Genomic DNA, 24,933 nt, shown 5'->3' on the forward strand with positions numbered 1-24,933 from the left:
GTTCGACTGTCATGTGGTCGACACCATATGATCGAATTTTTGAAAGTTTGAACATTTTAACGGAGATCTCCGTACAGCGCGGAATGGGAAGATTTCCCTTTTCTGCACTGTAGTGCGATCTCGGAGTTGGTATATTTAAAGAGCAGGGGTGTGGGGGGGTGCAGGTGGGCTTGACCCCCCCTGCTTAAAACATTCAGGTAGGTTATTTGTGTAGTTTATTTTTTTTAATTAGATTTTCGAACTTTTAAAAGTTCGATCATATGGTGTCGACCACATGACAGTCGAACTTTTGAAAGTTTGATTATCTAATATAGACCCGATTTTTTGTATAATATGTTAAAACATTCTGCCTTTATGAGATCATGATTTTCACCACATCTTAATATATAAATAACACAGAATCATTCTGAGTGGGCATATTAAGAGTGCCCACTGTAATACAACACAGTTTGAGGAGTTCAAGTCTGAATGGGACAGTTGTTAGAAGTTGTATCTTAAAAATTGAATTACATTATCTCTTCATAATTTTTGAGGTACGAGGAACTGAATTAAGGACACCTTATCCGCCTGCAAAAAGACATTAATTCCAACCCTTCCAAGCTTCCTCAGTTTGCTTCCTTCATGCTTTCTGAAGTAGTAATCAAAGGCTCTTGTATCTATCTACATCAGTAGTGCTAATCTGCACTCTACAGCTGCACCTTTCCTGCAACTATTATCACTTGCCTCTTCTAATGTCTGCATACCTCTCTATATAATTAAACACTGCTATCCCTGTAGTATAAGTCGTCTCAGTCATTATGGCTACATCTTATCCACAAAGCTCTGGTAAGCATAATTCCACTTTTCCATCAACATTTTGACTTTGTAAAATGCTTCTTGAACTAAATGTTGTAGCATATCCTTGCATCTGTAAATATATGTATGTTTTATAGCATATCCTTATGCCTGTAAATATGTTTTGTTCATTTCTTATGTGATCCTGTTCACTCAGGCTGTGCCTGAAAATCATCCACTGAGATCAGTGCACCACCCCAGTAAACAAATGTAAATAAATAAGTAAACCTTATGAAGTACTGAAGTGCCTAGTGAATTCCTTGCATTCTTTAAAATGATTATTCCAAAGACTAATATTTTCTTTGCAGGGCCTTTCAACCCTGCATGACAAGTCTGACAAATACCATTTTAAAATTCATAGTACCAGTTATAAAGAATCACACAAAAAGAGCTTGAACATGTGACTAGCAGACAATTGTAATGAGCTAGAGATAGAATAATCTCCAGTAAAAGGTCCGAAAGTATTCCAAACACTTAGGCACTTTATTAAAACATCAAGTTAACATCAAGTTAAGTGCTTTCGTCCCTCCAAAGCTGGGACTTCTTCAGAACATATTAACCAGCTACAGTACTGAATTAAATACCTCAATGCATTACTAAAAACCATGTGACTTTAATAACTTAATTAGTAAATACATTAATTAAAGGTACATAGGTTCATAGGTTGGTACTAGGCTGTCGGCCCTAGGGCATATACAAGCCTAGCCAGAACAATTCCCTGGCTATTTCTTCCCAGAATATTTAATTCCCTGGTCCCCTGTCTAGCAGGCGACTGATGTGATCCCAGGGGTGAATTTCCTATCTCTCATCCAATCATCAAGGTTCCTTTTGAAAAGGGCCAAAGAGGCGCTCAGCTTGACATGTATGGGCAGTCTATTCCAGAGTATGGGGAGTCTCTGGGTCAGAAACCTATCCCTCCAGCATGTTTTATTCATTGTGATTACCAGGTTTAGATCCCTGAAGCATGTGGCTCTGAGGGATTGGGATTTCTTTAAGTGTAGCAAGTCCAACAGCTGGGGGTTTGACATTGCCTTGTATGTTAAGCAGAAATCACCTTTGAGTAGGTGATATGCGACAGAGTATAGCTGGAGATTTTTTAGACTGTCAGCAGAGGGCATCTGCTTTAGGCCTGTGATTCTTTTAGTGAGGTATTTTTGTGGCCTTTCCAGCTGTTGCAGATGTCTTGTGAGGTATATACCAAATGGGGCATTGTACTTTATAATGGGTCTAATGAGGGATGAGTACAGTGGGACAATGACCTCCTTTTTTCTGTATGAAAAGCCTTTAGTGATGAGGTGTGCCACATCGAAGGATTTCCTGGCTGTTGTGGCGATGTGGTTATCGAAGGTAAGACCACTGTAAACCTGTATCCCTACGTCCCTTATTACACTTCCAGTGTTTAGTGTACTGCCACTTATGTGGTAATTCATGGATACATGTTTTTTCCCAAAGGGGATAACTGTACATTTCTTGACATTTAGCTTGAGTCCGTGGCTCTGGCATGAAGCATCTGTTTCTGTAAGGCCGTTTTGTAGAATATCCACATCATTTGGGGATTCAGTAATGGCTCCCAGTTTGCAGTCATCTGCCAACTTAGTTAGCCAGAGTCCCTTAGCACTGGCCTGTACTTCAGAGAAGTAGATGCCAAACAAGAGCAGTCCCAGAACTGAACCCTGAGGTACTCCACTTGTCACTTGTCTGGAGCTGGATTTTGAGTCGGCTACTTTTACAGTGTGGGTTTTGTCAGTAAGCTATTTGGCAACCCATGGAGTGACATAGAGATTAATGCCCAGCTTAGTAGGTTTATCTATGATTCCAAAGTGGGGGATGGTGTCGAAGGCCTTGGCGAGGTCCAGATAGGCTGTGTGGACCGCCTTACCCTCGTCCATGGCTCTGGAGACTGATTTGAAGAAGTCAATCAGGTTGAGGAGACAAGATCGGCCCTTTACGAAACCAAACTGGATGGGGTCCAATGTTTGAATGTTGCCATTATCTTTGTTTATAAGTTCCATGATAATGCATTCATGGCTTTGCAGATCAGGTTTGTCAGACTGATGAGATGATAGTTCCCGGGATCCAAGGTGGATCCCTCCTTGTGGAGTGGGATAACTGTAGCTGTGCGCCACTCATTGGGCATGAAGCCTGAGGTGAGGCCATGATTAAACATGACATTTAGGTGAGGTGCCAGTTCATTTTGTAGTTCATGTAGTACACAGCCCGGGATGTTGTCTGGTCTCATGGATTCTGTATTCTTAGCTTTGGAGAGTGCGTTTTTCTACCTGTGTGGCCGTAATTACCGGAATTTGGCAATCTTTTGGTATTGAGATGGGCCCTTTAGGGGGTGACAGGGGGGTGAAGTTGACACTGAATCGATCTGCCAGGATATTGTCAATATCCTTGGGATCAGTATGTTTAATGCCAGTCTGTTGTAGCTCAGAGCAGATCTCAGCACTGACATTTAGATACTTGACATAACTATAGAATGTCTTGTGGTTGTCCTTGGAATCTTTGGCAATTTTATTTTCGTAACTAGCTTTGGAGGATTTTATGAGGGATCTCAGCTTCTTACTGAGGCTGGTAAGGGAGTATTTTGCATCCTGGGATTTTCCTCTTTTCTGCAACAGTTTCTTCTTCCTGTTGTATAGTTTGTTTATGGCAGGGGAACACCAGATTGGCTTCATTTTTTTGGAGAAGAGCATCTTGGTTCTATCTGGAATCTGGATTCATGCACGAGTGGATGTGCTCATAGAGTGCCTTAGTGTAGGATTCAGCAGTCGAACTTTCAGTTCCCATCTACATGGGTGTCATGAAGTTTGTCACTTCTGACTTGAGTAGCATGAAGTTGGCTTTGGAGAAGTTTTTTTATGGAGGTTTCCCTACTGGGGGGTGGGGGTGGGATGTAGAGTCAAGGGTGATTAGCTTATGGTCAGACCTGACCAATGAGGGGGTGACCACTGGTGTGGAGCATCTAGCTCCCATGTTGGTAATGACCAGGTCTAGGATATTTGAGCCCCTGGTGGGACTATGGATTAGTTGATCCAGGGTGTTGGAATTTATGAATTCCAAGAACCGTTGGGAAAGGTGTTGGTACTCGAGTAGTTTTCCCAATTAATGGCAGGGTAGTTGAAATCACCCAGTATTAGGGTGTTTGGCTGTATCTTAATATTTTCCAGTATGTTTAGAAAGGTGTAGTCAGAATCTTGGGGCATGGTGGGGGATCTGTAGCAAGCTACAATTTGGATTGCAGTCTTACCTAGTGTTAGTTGCACCTGTAGAATTTTAGATGCATTGTATTGGGCAACTAGCCTGGAGGTGTGAATATCGAACTGAAGTATCCCAAAATGTTTTGAATAAAACTTGCGACTGAGTAAAACAACCAAAAGTATGTAAACAAATATTGTAAACAAAATTATTTGAAATGTTAAAAATCTTAAAACCTTCCCAGCTTGCTTGTACTGTTTTGAGAATTAGCTTGCTTGTACTGTTTTGAGAATTACCAGTTGTAAAGAAGTTCACCATCTTCTTTCAGATTTAAAGCTCTTAGTCTCCTGCAACGTTTTATATTTCTCCTCATTTCCTGCAAATCATAGTCCTTTCTATATGCATTCCTGTTCAAATTTTGATAATTCACTACATACTCAAATGGTACGTGTCCAGACTGAAAAAATAATCTATTGTCATCCCACTCCCTAAGAGATATAAGTCTGTGGAGCATTTTTCCACACTCCTCTGGCCATCAGCTCTCCTCCCAATAGCCCTACCGGCATGTTCTTTCCACTTCAGCCACCAGAGTGAGGATCGATCTATCCAGGAATTTACCATCATATTGCAGATGTATGGGGTTTGACAACTCTGATCTACAGTGCTGGTTCCAGGCCTTTATGTTGTGTGGCATAGACACTATATGACAAGCATGCTCTCCTCTGAGCTGGTGTACCTAACTGTGGCCTCACCCTCCATGGGCATAAAATTGGATGACACGAGAGTATGCCTGCCTCTAACAAATACACATATTGCCTCCTGTGTGGTCCACACCACTAATGGCCTGATATGCATTGCCATAATTTCTGGTATCACCCTATTTAACAGGGCAGCTGTACACCTCACCAGCATGTCCTCTGGTCCTCCTCCCTGAGATAGGTATGGGGCATAACCAATTCTGTTTTCACCTGCTGCTTGTTGGTTCCTCCAGTGTTGGGACTGATATCTGAACCCAGGTTGCTTGGATCATGGTTAGGGTTTCACTTGTCTATGCCATGGAGCCAAGGTAATTCTGTTGAGCTGAATAACTATTGTCCTATTGCTCTACTCCACTTGTTATCTAAAGTCTTGGAAAATAATCCTCATATCTAACTGCTCCAGTTTATTAACACTCATTATCTCCTGTCTGACTCATCCATGATACACATCTCAGAACAGATTCACAGATTCATAGATTATTAATAGGCTAATGTCCAAGGGGGCCTTTCTAAGCCTAACCAAGTTTTCCCAAAAGAACAATGATGCCGTGTATCCAAGTAGAACATTGAGATCCAGGCATTTATAAGCTACCTCTGTCCCTAAGTGACAGGGGTGCCAGGCCTGGAGGACAAATCAGAGTGTTTGTTACATCACTGGTACTCACTACTTAGACCTGTCAAAGGCTGGTTCTGCTATGTGTCACTGATAATGTATTGGTTGAACATCAGTTGGATGAAACAAACCAATCAAGGCTTCCACCAGCTGAAAAAATACAAAAGAGCATTTTTTTGCAGGAAGGGTGGTAAGCCCCACTGTATCCCCCTCAACATTAGGGCTACCCTTACTTATATATAGTAACTTCAGAGTCACACAACTGTAAAAAAATATGATGAGACTAAGAAGTTCAAATGACTACCAGCACACACCAGAAACTGTGCCAGGAGTGAACCTCTTTGAAGAAGGGATTAATGAGTCACAGACTGGCCACTTGTACTTGATGAGTTGAAGTCTCACTCAGTATACACTCAACTAAGAGTAGGGAAACCTCAGGTCTTTCTCCATAGGATAAGTTGCAGACACATTAGTTTCTCTCTGCCAAAGCAAGTTTCAAAAGTTACCTGCTGGATGGACATCAAACTATTAGATGAAAATGGCCATCTCCAGCTGTTCCTGAACCTCAGAGAACTCGTAACATTGTGGCTTCTGTGGCCTTTTAAACTGTATTTATTACTACAGGTTGCTATGCTGTGCCCCTATTATTAGTTGTACTCAAACATCTCTACAACAGAGCTTCACTTTAACTGAGCATGAGTTTACAAACTCAGGCCTAAAACTCAGTGGAAAGAAAACTCAGAATATGCTTTTTTTGGCACAAACTTTATAAACATGGATAGTTTCACCATATATATAGATATTGGTCAGACTTGCATTCCAGAAGATTAAAGTGAACTACTTCCTTCCAGCAAGAAACTGTACAATCCCCCAGAGAGTCACTGTAATGTTTAACCTACCCATGTAAGGACACATTTTAAAGATTTGTCATATGGCAGGATAGGAATGCAGTAAGTTATCAAAGAGGCCACATTTCATAGGGAACTGGTCAGCCAGACCATATGTCAGAGGTAAACTGGACATTTACAAGGCTAACATGTAATTCTTTGAAATTTTAATGAGTAGTTGGCTTGCTTCTAACAAAAATATTGACAGAGGAAATGCACTCGGTTTTTGTGCATAATTTCAAATTCATTATTATGTGCAAGTTAGGTGCACTAAAGCATATTTTTCTGGATCCTGGTCAGAGTTGTGTAACCTGTGAGAAACAGAGAAAGAGGGATAGTCTTTTCCTAAGATACTGTAAGAACAATTATTTGCACCTTTTGCCTACTTAGAGTACACTGGTCAATTTTTAAGTCAAAGGGCCAGATTCAATAACATCTACACTAACTGTAGATGATATGTATTCAAGAACATCCCTACCATACTTTTTGCACTTTCTAGTCACTCAGAAAAATTACGCTAGTGTACATGTAGTCTACACTTTGTGGTAACTTTTATGAATCCCTGTCAATATTTATAGCTGCAAGAAAATCAGTAGGAAAAGTAAAATTAGGAGGAGGGTGTGAGTTATGCCTGTGTTGTCTGTTCACTCAGAATGGTGTACACTTAGTGTGTGCGTTATTGAAGCCCAGGGAACATGTAGACAGCTCCAGTCTTCTTTAGCTGAAGTGTAATATAGTAAAACAGAATTAAGTTTTTCTCAACCTGCCTATCTCTTTAAACTGCTAATTTCAACTTCCCTGTGAAAACTGTATTTTCTCTGTATATTCATTAATACCAACTTACACCTACATGACAGATACCATGACTTGAGAAAGCAAATTAGAATAGCTACTAACTCAGCTAAATCCCTATACCTAAGACAAAAAATGTTTAGCAGCAGCAATTCTAAACATTTCTGGAAAGAAACAGGGATCTAACTAGGCAAGATGCCAGTGCCAGTACATCAGTAAATGTTGATACAAATAACATAAGAATAAGTCAGTTGAATATACAAACTCCATTATTTTCTCCATTAAGGACACCACCAATACTTTTATTGCCTTTATTCCCAATATCCCAGCTACATGAACTAGTCAGGAACATTTGTGTACCTTATGGCTAAATACACAGCTCCATTCCACTTTAGTGCAAGCTCTGAGAAGGAAAACAAAACCATGTTACAGAACCTGAAACCCTTCTCCTCAAAAAAAATACTCCTCTACACCATACCTTCTGTCGAAGAGCTGCAGAAATAAATTGTAACCCATTTAACTTATATTCATAGCTTGTTACTCAACACCAACACAGAACCTCAGTAATGTAACCATGACCTCATTATTCCATTCCTTAATGTCACCCTACCCAAAACCTTTACAGATTTTTGTCCCATTTCTACTCCCTATCCTCTAGCTTAAAATTTTGACAAAATTCTCTACAAGACAATTACTCCAACATACTAACAGCTATGGACTCCCCTCTGATAAAAACAACAGAGCTTTAGAAATGTCTTTGACCATACTATAGTCTTAATCTGTGCTAGTAACACAAATCTACTATAATACAAACATTTGCTGCATTGCAGCAGGTATTTTCATTAATATGATAAGGGACTTCAAAACTGTAAATCACAAATTGTTTTTAGCTAACTTTAGAAACTTAATTTTTGTCAAAATCTCATTAAGTGGTTCCAAAGCTACCTTGAAGGCAAGATGTATCAAGTAAACTCTAAAAACATCTGTCTGCCATTGGAGCTTTAAATACAGGTGTTTCCCGAGGGTTGGTATTGGGCCTCTTACTGTTTTCTTTATTCATTAATAATCTCCCTGATGATCTCCCTAAACTTGACCTGTGTGGATGACATATTGTTACTTCAAGCAAATAAATGTCCAAACATCCTGAAATCTCAACTTTGGATGTCCTTCTCCAGGATAAATCACTGGTCTGAACAAAATAAACTCCTGATTCATCATCATCAACTGATTTTCCCATTTTCTACATAGGATCAGGGTGTTGCATCAACTGTTGCCATCTCTCTCAATTCAGTGCCACTCTCTTACCTTCTTTGACAGTCATGCCTGACTGTTGCAGGTATTCTCTCACACAATCTATCCATCGCTTTGCTGGATGTCCTCATTTACTCCTGCCTTCTTCTTGTCTATCCCAAATCGTCTTCACCAGACTGTCTTCTGTTTTCCTGTACATGAGCTACTTGACTTCTGCTCTGATGTCCTCATTTCTTTGATATCCCACAGTGTGCATCCAACTACCCATCTCAGGCACTTCATCTCTATTACCTTTAGTTTCAACTGTTCTGCCTTCATTGCCCAGGTTTCTGTACCATACAACAGAAATGGTTGCATTGTTGATTTGTACACCTTACTTTTCACCTTCCTTGGCATTCTTCTGTCACACATTGCCCCTGACACTCTGTGCCAGTTGGCTGTATCCCCTCTGATTCTATCTTTAACCTTCTCATTCAGACTTCCCTTCTCTTTGACCACCCCTCCCAGATACTTGAAGCTGTTAACCCGTTCCACTATTTTTTCTTCTAACTCATTTCTCAAACCTCTTCTAATCTCCCCCATTTGCAGCCATTATAACTACCTTATCTATACTCAGTTTTATCTTATGTGCCTTCAGTTTTGCATTCCATTCCCATATCTTTTACTGAAGTTCTTTTTCAGAGTGTCTGCCTGTAATGCTACATCATCATCTGCATATAGCGACTTTGTTTATCTGACCCCATGGATCCTGTTTGCTAATGTATTCTATCACCAGTATAAACAGCAGTGGGCTCACAGCTGAACCCTGATGCACACCCCCTCCCATTGGGAACCACTCTGTGAGTCCAAACACTGTTCATACGTGTGTCATTCAAGCCTTGTACATAGCCTGCACTAATTCTATCAATGTTTCTAGGAATTCATACCATTGCAGGATTGTCCAAATCAGCTTGCTTAGAATGTTGTATGCTTTCTCCAAGTCTAGGAATGCCTAGCTAGACTCTTTCCTCATGTCTAGCTTCTTGTCAAATATCTGTTGCACTGCAAAGATCGGATCAGTTGTGCTACATCCTGATCTGAATATAAACTACTTACCTGCCATCTTACTTTCTACTAGTCTGCTTTATTCATTTATCAGTCACCCTCTCTAGAACTTTCACACAGTGTGACAGGAGTTTTATACCTCTGTACTGCCTAAAGCTGTGAATCTCCCCTTTATTCTTGTACATTGGCACTAGCATACCTATCCTCCACTTATATGGAATATGTCTTTTCTCTCCATGCTGCTATTAGTACAGTCAGGAGTTCTTACATCTGCTAGATGGGCTCCTCTTCTTTTTCATTGCGGGCTGGGTCTAGGGCAGTACAGCTTCTGTGTTTTTTTTTTCATTCAGGAGTAGCTGGAAATACTTCTTACACCTGCATTTGCTGTCCCATGGACTGGTGGGCATGTAGTTGTTGCATCCCTTATGAATGATGTTTGATGACTATCTTCTTTATCTTTCTGTCTTTGCCGTGAAACCTGATAGAGTTTCTTTATGCCATCTACTGAGCCACCTTATAGAAGCTGGTGAATGTCTCTGTTGCCTTGTTCTTCGCTACTGCAACTGCTCTCTGAGCCTCTTTGCTAGCCAACCAGTATTCCTTCTAGCCTAGTCAGGCTTTTCCATCTCACAGTTTTTCTCCCTTCTACAGATTTCCCACAAAGTACTTGCTAAAACACCCTTCTACCAAAACTAGAATACGAATTACCTTTACTGTCTTTCCACTCTGTGTATAATAGACAAAGATTGCAAATCACTGAAATTAAAATAGCTAGATCTACCTTACATGGTGGCACAAAATCATACCATTGCAACATTTTACAGGCTCTAAATTTGCTACTCAAAAACAGAAAAAGCCATACATCAACTTGACACTTTACTGTTTAAGATTCTGGAAGACAGCAACTGCCATGATTAGAAAGAAAACTACATAGCAGGGAACAATTTTATTTTTTAAGCAGCCAAGATAACACAATATTACTGAGTTGTCCCACTTTCAAAACAGCCATTGGTGTGTGTGTGGCCTCTCTAGGTTATGCCCTGCTCTTCTGAAGAAACATCCATCTGATGTTACGTCTCAAGAGTGTCATCTTTCAAAAATGATATTATTAGAACACCTCTTCAGAGATACTGATTATAAATGTTTCATGGATAATGGTTAAGAATTAACCTATAATATATAAATGTAACACATACTTTGAATCAAACCATGTTTTAGCATTTAAGTCTAAGATTTTAGCTACTACCTACTGCACATACTGCATATACTCCACTGATTTATTGTATGTGAGCTCATTCTTTGTATACAATGTACATAGGCTATTAACTTCCTTAGTTCTATTTATTTAACCTTTGTTAGTTCAAACAATTATAACTCTGTTTTAACCTTAATGATATGAAACTTAATTCCTAAAGGTTTTGCTCATCATGTTTATCTCTTCTCAGATTTCCATTATTTGTCTGCACTATACACTTATTGTTAATATCATTTATAACAATGTCTGTGCTACATACTTTTTGTCAGTGTCTGTAAGCCTCTGTGCTCAGGTAGTGGGTGAAAAGGGTCTTTGGACCATTCCACTTACTTGGTTACTAAATAGTAAAATAAAAAATAAAAAAAAAATGTATTTGTAAAATCATTACTAAAACAGGTGTGGCCACGGTTGCTTTATTAAAGCATTCAGTGTTATTTGCACCAAAATTTGGGAAAGCAGAGCTGTTGATGTCATGCTTGCAAGGACAGAAAGCCTTGCCGAGACTTACATAAACCTGAAAGCAAACATTTCTTTTTGCTTACTTAATAGTGGGCAGTAACTGAGATTTCAGTGTATAACTAACTGTGTGGTAGCAGCAAGATATTAAAAAAGCTGGGAAACAGATAGTGACATCCAGAGAAGTACTGTTACCTTTTTTGAGATTTAATGGTGGCATGGAAGGCACTATGGTGCAACCACAGAGAGACTGACAGAGAGAGTCAACTGCAGCAATATTTTCTTTGTTGGTTAGCTGCAGTATGTGTTGCTTCTTTGGGAGTAGCATACGTTATCTATAGCTAAGAGCAAGTGTCTTCTCTTGTCATTTTCTGACTGAGAATCCCTGACATATACCACTAAAATCTTAGGAGGCCACAGAGGCCACAGTAATTCCTTACTGAAATTTGATGTCAGTGTTAGAAATGCCCTTGCTAAAACAAATAATGCTGGCTATAATTAACTTAGCTGCTAACTGGGTAGGCTCACTAGCAAACATGTCCCTTTTCAGAGGCATCCCGGGAGCACTGTCTAGTTAAGTTACTTGCTCAGAGTGGAGAAAGTGAAGATGAAAGAAATCAAACTCTGTACTCTTGACCAGGAGAAACAGTTCATTAGCAGTTCAGAGCCTTAATCCACTGTGTTTACTGCTTTATTGATGTCTTTCTGCAAATCCCTTGAAGCAAAGATCACAGCTGCTCAAACCGTGTTGCTCCAGCCACCCAAAACTCAGCTCACATTTTCATCAGTCTTCTTTATTCTGTTCCCAAATGAATGATAACGTATAACAAAACTGCCAAGACTGACACCAATTCTCCTCCTCCATTGCTGTCTGCTCGTTGTGCTGAATGAAACTGCAAAACTGTCTTGGCTTCATCTACATACTATTTGTGTATAAATTACTTTATCTTCTCAACTAATTTTCAACATATTTTATTCTGTTATACAAATGCATTAGAATAACTGTTTCTTTTTCTGTTTTAATTTCTTACAGTTAAAAATGGCCATAATAGGAACTACCAATCCATGATGATGTTATTTTGACTTTACGTCTTTTTCATACTATTCCGATGATGCAGTTTTTGAACTCATAATATGACTCATCCTAGATATAATAAATGAGGTGCTTTTTTCTGTAAGTAGCTGCAGTGAGAGTATTATGAGTCATTGTTTTTTAGACTGTCTCTGGAAACTGTGTTGGTGTATTTTTTATGCAATTACTCTGATTTTTGTTAATTTTAAGCTGACAAAAAACCCTAAAAACCTGTGTATGGGAGAATACGAAAATGTATAATGAAAATAAGTAAGATATAAGTTTTTTAATGTTTAAATCTGTAGCTCTTAGACAGCTTCTGGACCCTATCCCTCACTCTTGCATAGGTATTAATGGTTCTCTTGGAAATCTAGTAGCTTTGCTTATACATGTGTCACTGACAGCTGTTACTTCAAAGAGTTTGTAAGCCAAATGAAATTTTACATGTAGCAGTTCATACTGTCTTTAAGCTTATATACTTGCTGTCAGAAATTATCTTAAGAGTGTATGAAAAATGTGAACTGCTGCTTTGGGATATGACCAATGCCTGCAGCACTCAAATAATCATCACACTGTATGTATAGAGCAAACTTATAACAACTGGCTTCTCAGAATTCTACTGTTTTGAATCTCATCTCAGTGTCTTGCAGTGGCATCTTGACAATAGTATATTGGCTTTTACTGTTTCACATTCTTACACATACACACACACACACACACACACACACACACACCATATATACCCCCCACACACACACACAAAATAAATGATTTATAGGAGGGGATAATAATAACTTTTCAGTGCTGTTGCTCCTTTGTCCTTCAGTTGTACCACATTTCCACCAGCTAGAAAAGTCTGGCACACCAAGATTATTTATTTTACTTGCTTACTGGGTAGAGAACTGATCTCCATGGACCTTTTTCAGATTCAGCCTGGGAGCTCTGTCTCGTTAAGTGACTTGCTTAGAGTCACACAGGAAATGGAGGCTGAGACAATCAAACCGTTGACCACTGGACCACAGGAAACATAACAGTTCCTTAATCCTCTGTACCAGCCACTAGATATCATAATTACTAAAACCTTGTAAAATAACCCAACAATATTATATCAGCTGTCATGGCTGTAGCAAAAGCAGTCTCATTTCAAATTACGTAGACCAATAGTTATATGTCAACAGTTTTGTACAGTTGCCCCTATACAATCCTATAATCATTTTACTTAAAGTTATATAAAGCACATGGGCTCCCTCCATCTTAGCCTCCCCACAACATTTACGCAGATTACTATTTTCTTGCTTTTTCACACTTTATCTTACACCTCAGCATTGTCCTTCATCCATTCAACTCATCCTAACTGGCCAAGACTGCACTATAATAACCACAGAAGAAGTAATTTAATTAATCCATATGCTTGGAGGTACTGGGCCCAACAGCATTATGGGGTTCTAGATGCTCTGCAGTGCATCTTACAGATTTTTTCAACATTTCCTCCAAATGATGGCCTGAACAAAAATTATGACTAAGGAAAGAAAATCGGTCTTATTTTTTTCTTTCAAGGAATACATAATTTGTATTTAAAGTTTGATACTCAAAGATGACAACATAAGAGTTCTCAGTAAACTGAGAAGACAAATGTGTGCTAGCATACATAAGTCATATCTGGGAGTGCTGCCTGCCACCTTACCCCATAAAAAAGATAGCCTTCTGTGCATTCACTTAGTGTTAGATTGAGATGAAGGTGAAAGAACAAATGGCCACAGACATATTTCAAGTTGTTGCTGTAATATATATATATATATATATATATATATATATATATATATATATATATACACAGCATGCCTCCACACTCATTTCCCCAAAAGACAACACCTTATATGTATCTCTAGGATGTTACACTGGGATGAAAGTAAAAGAATGTCAAATAAAACAGAAATCGTTAAGCAAAGACTTTATAACACAAAACAAAGCTTTCGGGCAAAAACCCTTCTTCAGTGTTAGACATAAAATATTAGCCAAGCAATCATGCTTTATACAAAAGCCCAAAAGTCATATGACTGCAGCCAACGTCATATGACTAACATATTTAAAGAAACATAATTTTTTAAATACATGTTATGTACATAACATATAAAATATGTAAAACAAAAATATACAAGAAATACCATACAATTTGTATATACAAATATTATCTAATCATAGTTTAGTACGTTGTATCCTAGCTAAAACTGGTTTCAAACTGACAGTAGAATTTTAACCTGGGGTACGATCTGCATTAAGCCTGAGTATCCACTGATACTCCTTAGTCTCTAAGATATTATTAATATCCCCACCCCTAATGGATGGAGAAACTACATCTAAGACTCTAAACTTAAAGCTATGTTCAACCCCATATTTTTATATGTTTAAATAGCGCATTAGTCTCGTACTCTCTCCTAATCTCCGACTTATGCTCAATTATCCGGTAATTTAGTCTACGTGTGGTCTTACCCACATAAAACGCGGGACATGCCACACATACAGCTAAATAGACCACATTATTTGTGTTGCAATTAGCCACAGAATTAAATCTGTAATTCTTGTTTGTTACTGGATGATCAAAAAGAGAGTTGGGGCTGTCCGCAATATCTACACAGCATGAACACCCCAAACACGTAAAAGTACCAGAACGAGCTAATTTATAGGAGCTAATGCCAGATTGATTCCTACATTTAAAATCTTTGTAACAAATTAAACTCTTTATAGTTCTCATATTCCTATTCATATTCCGATTCATAAGAAAGATGTTCATGCAAGTAGGTATTTGCATCGGGGAAGTATGCATGCTCCGCATGTCTTTAAGGGTGGGGCCAAAGCTCAGTTTGCTAGGGCCAGGAGGCTTAATACTATTGATACAATGTTTCACATGCATTTGGACAAAATGTTCAATGAATTTTTGGAGAATGGTTATGAACGTGAAATGTTATTGGAGCTTAAGAATATTGTAATACAAAATAGGGAACATGAATATAGACCATATTTTATGGATAGTGATGTTCAACATACTGATAACATGAGTGCTAATGGGTATGGACATGATAAGGTTAGGTATGTTATGACCTTTTGTAATAAAACGCATTTGATCAAGCATGTTGTAGAGAAGAATTGGCCTGTCCTAATGGCTGCGATGGATTTCAGTAGAGTTTTAGATAGTAGGCCGTATTTCTCATATAGGAATATGAGAACTATAAAGAGTTTAATTTGTTACAAAGATTTAAAATGTAGGAATCAATCTGGCATTAGCTCCTATAAATTAGCTTGTTCTGGTACTTTTAAGTGTTTGGGGTGTTCATGCTGTGTAGATATTGCGGATAGCCCCAACTCTCTTTTTAATCATCCAGTAACAAACAAGAATTACAGATTTAATTCTGTGGCTAATTGCAACACAAATAATGTGGTCTATTTAGCTGTATGTGTGGCATGTCCCGCGTTTTATGTGGGTAAGACCACACGTAGACTAAAGGACCGGATAATTGAGCATAAGTCGGAGATTAGGAGAGAGTACGAGACTAATGCGCTATTTAAACATATAAAAATACATGGGGTTGAACATAGCTTTAAGTTTAGTGTCTTAGATGTAGTTTCTCCATCCATTAGGGGTGGGGATATTAATAATATCTTAGAGACTAAGGAGTATCAGTGGATACTCAGGCTTAATGCAGATCGTACCCCAGGTTAAAATTCTACTGTCAGTTTGAAACCAATTTTAGCTAGGATACAACGTACTAAACTATGATTAGATAATATTTGTATATACAAATTGTATGGTATTTCTTGTATATTTTTATGTTTTATATATTTTATATGTTATGTACATAACATGTATTTAAAAATGTTATGTTTCTTTAAATATGTTAGTCATATGACTTTGGCTGCAGTCATATGACTTTTGTGCTTTTGTATAAAGCATGATTGCTTGGCTAATATTTGATGTCTAACACTGAAGAAGGATTTTTGCCAGAAAGTCTTTGCTTAACAATTTGTGTTTTATATGAAAGTAAAAGAACAAATGGTCTGATAATATATTAATATATATATATATATATATATATATATATATATATATATATATATATATATATATATATACACATACATACACACACACACATTATGCTTCCATTCACAAACCCACAAAAGATCGCTACCTTTGTATACATCTGATGTTTGGTCATCAGGTAAATGAAAAAGTAATAATCACAGCAATGTATTTCAATTTTCATTTTCTCCCAGGCAGCACACTGCCCCTTGATCAGTTATAGTTACCTTCTGTACACACCTCTAAGATCTACCTGTGAGGAAGGCTAAATAAAAAATTACCAAAATGTTCCCAGCCCCAACACAAGCCACAATGACCTTCTCTGTACACCTCTGAGTAGGGCCTGTTTTAAACTTGGTGTGGTCCAGGGTATAGATTAAATATGGGGGCCCCTTAATAAAACTCTCCTTAAAGCTCTGAGGGTTTAGGTGTTCTGTGATGCATTTATGCCTCATTCTTGAAAGACAATTACTTGTTAACTGTCTTTTACTGATAGCCAAAGGGGGTATGTGAACCCCAATATCGTATGTACCCAAAGGTACAAATGGTGGTATAATGTTTTCACACATTATTTATTTATTTCCAGTTCGATTAATGGGGAAGTCCACTGGGCCCAGAGAACCTGTTTTTAGTGGAGGCCCAGAGAGAAAAGCTCCATGAAACAGATTATAGTAAAGAAAGCAGTCCAATAAAAATAGGGTACAACTACAAATACATATCAAATAATACAAAGTATGAGCAATATTGCCCATAGTGGGGAAATATTGTGCAGATACATTTTAACAAATTCACACAGTTAAAGTCAAAGTCAAAAGCTATTTACGATATTTACATAGTGTGAGAGATCATATGGTAATTAGCTGTAGAAGGTTATAGCCAGCTATAATGCACACACATACTTAAATTGCTTCTGACAAGCAATGTTTATCACATGATCCAGTCACAAACATACCTGCATACACACACACACACACACACACACACACACACACACACACACACACACACACACACACACATACACACACACACTCAAACTGTACATTCACCTACAAATTGAAGGAATAACTAGTTCACCTTTGGCATATGTCTTTGGGGTGATGGACACAACCAGAGCATCTGCATAAAATCCAGACAGAGACAAGGAGGACTTGTAGCCTCTGCACATCAGGAATTACAGTCAGGAAGTCAACTAGAGAACTGTGCATTGTGAAATGGCAACTCTACTCACTGCTCAGTGTGTTAGCAATCAATTGCTATCACCCTTATTCTGCCTAGATTGTCAAAGATCACCACTTATTGTTTACAATGCTGATGTTTGTCTGTTTTGGAAAGTAAAGGAAATTATGGTCAGCATCTTACTCTAACATACACTACAACATCCCCTCACACACACACTGTCATTTTATCCACAGGCATTCCCAGGACCCATCAATTACAGCCACTTTATTGACTATTCACACCTCAGCTGTTTGATTGTATCTGAAAATGTTCCACAGTAAAGGGTCTCTGCTTCTTAGCACAAAGGTGCACTAGTTTTGCAAAGCCAGATTAGTAACTGTTTAACATTATCATGGCATCAAGGTCAATCACTTTCATCCACAGACAGGTCCCATATGCCACAAATATAGCTCCTTTATAGACTGTGTATGCCTCAGATGTCTAAGTGTGATATAAATGGCCACAGTAATGTTTTCTCAGACTGTTTCACATAAACAGTAGCCACAGTAAAGTATTCCAACTTGCATCACACAAATACACATTAGTCCTGCAATTCCAGAACAGTGATTGCTTCACTTGAACAGATGACAACAATATTGGTCACTTTCATCCACAGACATTCCCCCATACATTAATTTGTTGACTGAGTATACTTTAGATATTTGATGGTGATAAAAATGCAATGCCCCAGTAATGTATTTCAACATTGTTTCATATAAACAGTATCCACACTAAAGTATTCCAACTTCTTTCATACAAATACACGTTAATTCTGCAAATGCAGAATAATGACTATTTAACATGAGTAGATGATAGCAGGATGAGTCACTTTCATCCACAGAATGCTCCTTTAATCAGCAATTATAGATACTTTGCTAACTGTGCATACATCAGCTGTCTGGTTGTGATAAAATAATGGCCACATAATATATTTCAGTATTTTTCACACAAACAGTAGCCACAGTAAGCATTCCAACTCACTCCACACAAATACATATTAGTCCTGAAGAACCAGAATAATGACTGTTTAAAACAAGTAAGTGACAGGTTCAGGCACTTTCATCTATAGAGAGCCTGTGAACCTACCAATTACTGTAACTTTGTTCTATACCTCAGATATATGATTGTAATAAGATAAAAAATATTGATCTTTGTAATTTATTTCCACTACCCCCACACACAGTAGTGCCAGCTACTTTATTGATTGTGTATACCTCAGATGTATGCTTGTAAGCAAATGAATGAACAAATGTTTAAATAATGGCTACAGAAATGTATTTAGCTCACTGCTGTCAGACACAGTCAGTGCAACTCTCTGCATGCATCCCACTTACACATACAAATGTGCCTCCAATTAAAGCCATTTGGGTGATTGTGTAAGCAGATGCCTATCTACAATCAAATCAATGCATAAATAATGGGTATAGTAATGTTAGTATTGTCAGAACCATGTAGTGCAACCCACTGCAATCCCCACTGCACATACACTCAAGTATGCACACACTTAAATAAAAAAAATATTTACTGTCCTGTGAACTGGTTAGCAATGGCACATTCACTGTCCTGTCTGTAAGTCACAACATGTTCTTTCACATTTGAATCTGGTTACCTCTAGTACCTGTCACCTAAAGCAGCTTGAACTATGCTGCTCCTGTAGGGAAGTCATTCCTGCAAACCTGAAACAGTAGAATGATCTGTAATGAGGTATCATTACCTTATTTACTATACGGACATATGCATAAAGTCTGGACAGTTTTCAAAATAGCCTAGCTGAATCAGACAATCTTTTTCTCTTTATAGACATCTGAACTCATGTGTATGCATGGAGTTCTGAGTTCCTGAAAGAGGAAAGTTGATTATTTTAAGGACAAAACATGTAAAAAATGCATTTTTTTCTTTTTTTACATTTGGGAGGGTTATAGCTCAGTAGTTCAGTACCACTAGCTGCCCATGCTAACTCCTTGACTCTTTCACTTCCTGCTAGGCCAAAATTTCATATCTGTGCCATAAGACTGTTTTACCCAGAAAATTCCATCCCATTTAAAGTAAATTCCTTGTCAGAGAGTAACACTTATGACTAACTTGTGTGTGTGTGTGTGTGTGTGTGTGTGTGTGTGTGTGTGTGTGTGTGTGTGTACACGCGTGTATGTATGTCTGTCTAGAAATAGTTTAATTCTAAAGATTTTTCTACATTGCCACTAAAAAAATGAGATGTCCCAAAGTTCTGTACAGATTTTTCAGAGTTAAAATGATAAAGGAAAATGTTTTGTGATCCTAAAGTGGGAGCAAAAACAAGTCTGTTTATGTAATGCTTCAGTCTAAGTCATTCCTGTTCTTTATATTAAAACTTCCTTCAGTTAAAGCAGTTTACTGTCTGCAATATGCACTTTATAATATTTTATTGATCTCGGCATAACATAGCCTCAGAATATAAAATTGTGGTTGACATTTACCACAGAAAACTACAAACATGTAGCTGGATTTAGTTTAGATTACTGAAATTTTAAAGTGTCAAAATTCATATGGTCAAGACTAAATGACTGACATATTAAAAAGTTCAAAATCAAGAAAACAAAATAAACAGCATTGATGCAGGGGAAAATGCCCCCACCCCCGTACCTCCTACCCCCCCTGATAATTGTATATACCAACTCTGAAATTGTACTACAGTGGGGAAAAGGGCACACATTCCCTGATCCTCACTGTACCATGATCTCAGTACAATCCATTCTACTTTTTAAAATGTCTATAATATGGTCTTGACCATATGGATTTTAACATTTTAAAAATTCAGATATCTAAACTAGATCCATCTACCTTATGTCTTATTGGCTGAGACAAATGCTTTTCTGAAAATGCATGAATTTGAATATGAAAAAATATGGTGGGACCCTCATAAAGTGTGTCAGGGAAAATGGAAATTAAGAAATTGAAAAGCACTAAAAGGTTTCAGGGCACTTGACTGCTAAGATGATATTATAGAGAGAAAAATAACTCTGGGAAATAGATTTAATGTGTTTTTCCTTAAACATATAAGGTTTGTAAAAACATTCCTGCAGTAGCCTGACAGATGTGAAAAATTAGTAAATGGAAATGTTGTGATGATCATGGTTATCTCAGATGTTAAGAGAGTTTTTTGAATGACGTATGACCTCTCCTACAACTTAAATCAAGTCTTAGATTTTGATGAACCTAGTCACAAAGGATTGAAACTGTTAATTGCCCCTTATTCATCCATACCTTCACTGAGATCACTGAATTTGACTTAAGTAACAATCTTAAAATCTTAGTCATGATGATGATTCTGCATTCTCGGCCTATGTGTCTTAACCACCTATTTTAAGATTTGCCTCAAGAAATACCTTTTACATGTTGGTTGTGACATAAGTTGAAACTTATCCTTCCCATTTTTACCTTTTTTTGCCTTGCTTGCAGTATTATTGAGCAGACCCCTGTAATGATTCTTTTGTATGATTCTGATTAGTCTGGCCACACCCACCTTTTTGAACTTACTGTGTCCATTTTGCCTCCTTGCTTGTTTCTTTCTGTAGTACACAATCCTTGTATTCCCTGTTTCTGTATTTGTGTTCATATAGTTTGCTTTGCTTTCCCAACACCCTTTTTCTCTTTCACTCCCTCAGTCTCCAGCTGATAAATTTCTTTTATATGGTATATGTAATCTTCTCCCATTCTACTTCTTTACCTCTGTCTCCTCTTCTCCTTCATAATCCCTAGTGTATTGCTTTACACACTATTACAGTCCGTTGTACCTCTCCACCTTTCAACCTCTCTTGTATCATTTGCTTCCCATTGTGTTTGCCTCTTCTTCTCCATTCTTACTTCCTTTTTCTTCCTTTCAGTCATCCATATCCTTTCACTTCCCTTGCCTGACCCTCCTTTGTGACATCCCTCCTGCCTCTTATTTTACTGACTTATATTTATATTTTTCCTAATTACTGATGGTTCCTCTTCTCTTTCTTCTTTGCTTCCTGAATTTTCCACCTGCCATCTGGAACTACCCTCTTAGTAAATCCTATTATGCTTCTACAAGCCACATCTTATATGCTTATCGTGTGTGTGTGTGTGTGTGTGTGTGTGTGTGTGTGTGTGTGTGTGTGTGTGTTTGCATCCTGTAATGGACTGTCATCATGTGCAAGACTGATTCCTAGTCTAGATAAGCCTCAACTCCATATGACCTTAAACTGGGTAAAGTAGATATTCAAAGTGGATGAATGAATGAATGCTGAAATGTGTTTTCACTATTATCCAGTATACCTCTGCACCCAAGTTGTCTATACCTCATGTGCTGGCCTCATGTGCCATCCTTACAACAAGAATGAGTTTGATGAGTTTGTTTTACTATACTTTTATATCTTTAGAGGCTTTTGTACCCTTTTACCAATCTTGGATTGCTATTTTTTTTGTTCTTGGTTATTTTCTTCTTAAACCACCACTGATAAATGAAGTCTTCTAAATGATAATATCTGGTTATTAAGCACAACAAATAAATATGTGGTTCAGACAATGGAAATCAACATTTTATTTTGTGTTATGTTGCAATTAGGGATGCAGCTGTTATATCACAATAACTGTAAGTTGGAAGGAACACATTTAGGAAGTCCTGAATCCAGTGTACTTGCATTCTGTTGAGATGACAGTTTCAGACGCAAAGGGTAGAATTAGATCGATTAGATCTCTGTGGCTATAACACAGTTTCACTGTGCCTAGGCTGTGGGTGTGGCCAAGAGCCAGTTGGAAATAATGAAGGCAGTAGACATTTTGGGGTCATTGTAATTTACATTTTCAGTGTTGCATAGAGGACTAGAGCAGTATCTCTGCAAACTGGGGTAATGGTCCTAATTTTCACAAAAAGGTTCAGGAATTTCTTTCTATTCCATTTAAAGAAGAATTACACTCCTCAGTGTCCCAGAATAGAATACAGTATACCAGGGTGCTGCAAAGGAGGCTTTGTCTATCATTTGAGCCTTTCATTCAGGAGGAGCCATACAGATCCTGTCCTGGCTGGTTGTGGAACAGTAGGTCAACTAACTGTTTGCCCTTGCACATATATTGGTGGGATCTCTGCAGTTTCCAGTACTGTCTGTAGATAGCATATGGCTGCATATCCAAGAATGTCTTGTGTGAAAAACACTGTCCTGTGCTACAGAGGGAGGAAAGCATTGACTCTGGCCCAGATTATCTGAGTTTTAGTAGTGACTTGGGCACTGGATGTTCATGGTAGGGAAGGTGGGAGTGAGTGACTGATACTGGATTGGCATTATCACAGGATGGAAATGACATGGTTTGTTACTTAGTTAACTTCTACAGGAATGCATTTGCATGGCTGCAGCTCTGCTCTGCATTCATTCAGTAGTGGGCTGCACTGGCAGAAGGCTGATTAATGTGGTTGCATGCATACATGCATGCATGCTCTACAAGCATAGTCAGGTAATCCACATCATCATAGATGACTAGTTCCAGCCATCTAACTCTTATATCCTTCAGAAATTAATGAGCTGGCAGGGCTCCTTCTTCAAGCAAGAGGGTAAAGAAGCCTGTCAATCCAGGAAGACCTCTGAGTGCAGCTACTGCCCTCCATGTTAAGAGGAGTCAGTTCAGGTAGTCTGGGCACCTTATGAGCCATCCCCTAGCATACCTCTCAAATGTCCAGATTTTCACAGAATGTCCAGATTTTTGCTCCATATTTTTTGTCTATTCCTCATAAAATTTAGGTTGTGTAACAAAATATTGGCAAATCATTGAGGATTGCAGTGAGGGAATAATGACAGACATTTGAGTTTCAGACTTCATATCCTTCAGAAAATTCATGCTAACACAAATCCTGTTATTCTATAAACTTTCTAAGTTTGTAAGAGCAGTACTTAATAATTTTTTCCTATTTTTGGGTCTTTGTCCTTCTATTCTTTATGACTTTGTCCAGATTTATTGCTCTGAGAGGTAGAGAGGTATGTCCCCTAGTGACTTCACATGGAAGGTATGTCTTCTAGTGACCTCACATGGAAGGTGTTCCAGGTGCAGTCCACTGGGTAGAAATCTAGGGGCAGTCTCAGGACATGTTGGAGGAATTAAATATATCTCTGCTTGCCTAGAAACAGGTGGGGATCTCACACAATATGCTGAAGACTGTTGCTGGGGATAAAGATTACTCTTTCAGCTTGCTACCATGACTCTCCACAGGAAAATCAGATTAGAATATGGATGGATGGCATTATACGACACATTTTGTCTGCTAACACAGTGTGCTGTAAGCACTGTATTGCACCGAGTTTGATTCTTTCAATATGCGTTTGGTTCCAAAACTATCCATTTGGCTATTGTATGACTAATTCATTATATACTGCCAGGTATCCATTGAAAATAATGGGCTTCAATCCAGTTAACAAGATATAGCTTTATCTGTATAAGTATTTCTGCACACACACAGTCACACGCATGTCAAGACAATTCAGGTTAAGTAGTAGTTAAAATGTTTGTCTATAATTTCATGATGGCAATGGGAGTGGCAATGAAGACATTTTTGCACAGCTGTCAAGTAAATAAGGACAAAACTCAACAGAATCAGGGACAAATACAGAAATAATCGGGAATAATCAGGGACAGTTTTTAAAACATTAGTGTTGTTAACTTAAGATATTAACAGCATAAGATAATGTGAATTAATACACAGTTTCTGAAGTAAAAGAGGCCTATAACTCTAATTATTCTCATTACTTATTAAGTGCAACTCACCACCATGTCTCCAAAAGTCAATAACTTTAGGAGTGATTAAGAGGGACAGAGCTAAAATTTGTGTATAAAAATCAGGGATGTCCCTGAAAAACGGTGACAGTTGAGAGATATGCGAGGTCTTCCTGTGATGTGGCTATTAAGATGTGCTACACAATCAGGTTCAATGAAAAGCCTATTTTACAGGCTGCAGAGATACACCATCTAATGTCGACCATGTTAATCATCCCTGGATGATTTCCCAGGTGTGCAAGTGTCTTGTTGTGCACGCCATTCCTGAAAACGTGTATTCTTTTGCCCAGCCTCCAGTCTGTAAATGGCGTCTGCAGTATCTGTCGCCTCTGATAATTATCTTTGCCCGTGCCGCTAAAGTAGTTTTGTCTTTTGTAATATTTGCTTATACTACATAATCACGGATTTTGTGACAATGTGTGCTCTGGGACTTTAAATTTGCGATCCCGCCCATGGTTTTTATTCGGAGTATAAAATGAGTAATATAACGAGGGTTTTGAGCAAATTATTTAATTTCATTAGTACTTTCTTTTGAAGTTAATTGAAAAGCAGGAGGAATATGTTAACGTTTAAGTGAAGCTGGCAGAATATATTGTAAGTTAGTTGGTGAAATGTGCCATTCTCTTAATGCTATTTATTATTTTAGATTAGAAAATATACCTAGTCTAGAAGTAATAGGTCATAAATCCTGTTACCGAGTAAAAGAGCACTC

General features: G+C 38.1%; 1 protein-coding gene across 8 annotated transcripts in view; it reads left to right on the forward strand.

Moving 5' to 3' along the window:
* Positions 1–24,933, forward strand: part of FLNA (filamin A) — a 1,106,834-nt gene that overhangs the window by 251,756 nt on the left and 830,145 nt on the right. The window contains exon 1 of one of the 8 annotated variants that reach the window (XM_044080333.1): positions 24,722–24,815. The exons of the other annotated variants lie outside the window; for them this stretch is intronic. The gene's annotated coding sequence lies outside the window, so the exon portion shown is untranslated. Of the gene's footprint in view, positions 1–24,721; positions 24,816–24,933 lie in introns of those variants that run through there. 8 annotated transcript variants of the gene reach the window in all.

The sequence above is a fragment of the Protopterus annectens genome, chromosome 8.part0 (assembly GCF_019279795.1).
Source record: "Protopterus annectens isolate FY-2018-M chromosome 8.part0, PAN1.0, whole genome shotgun sequence".
NCBI lineage: Eukaryota > Metazoa > Chordata > Ceratodontiformes > Protopteridae > Protopterus > Protopterus annectens.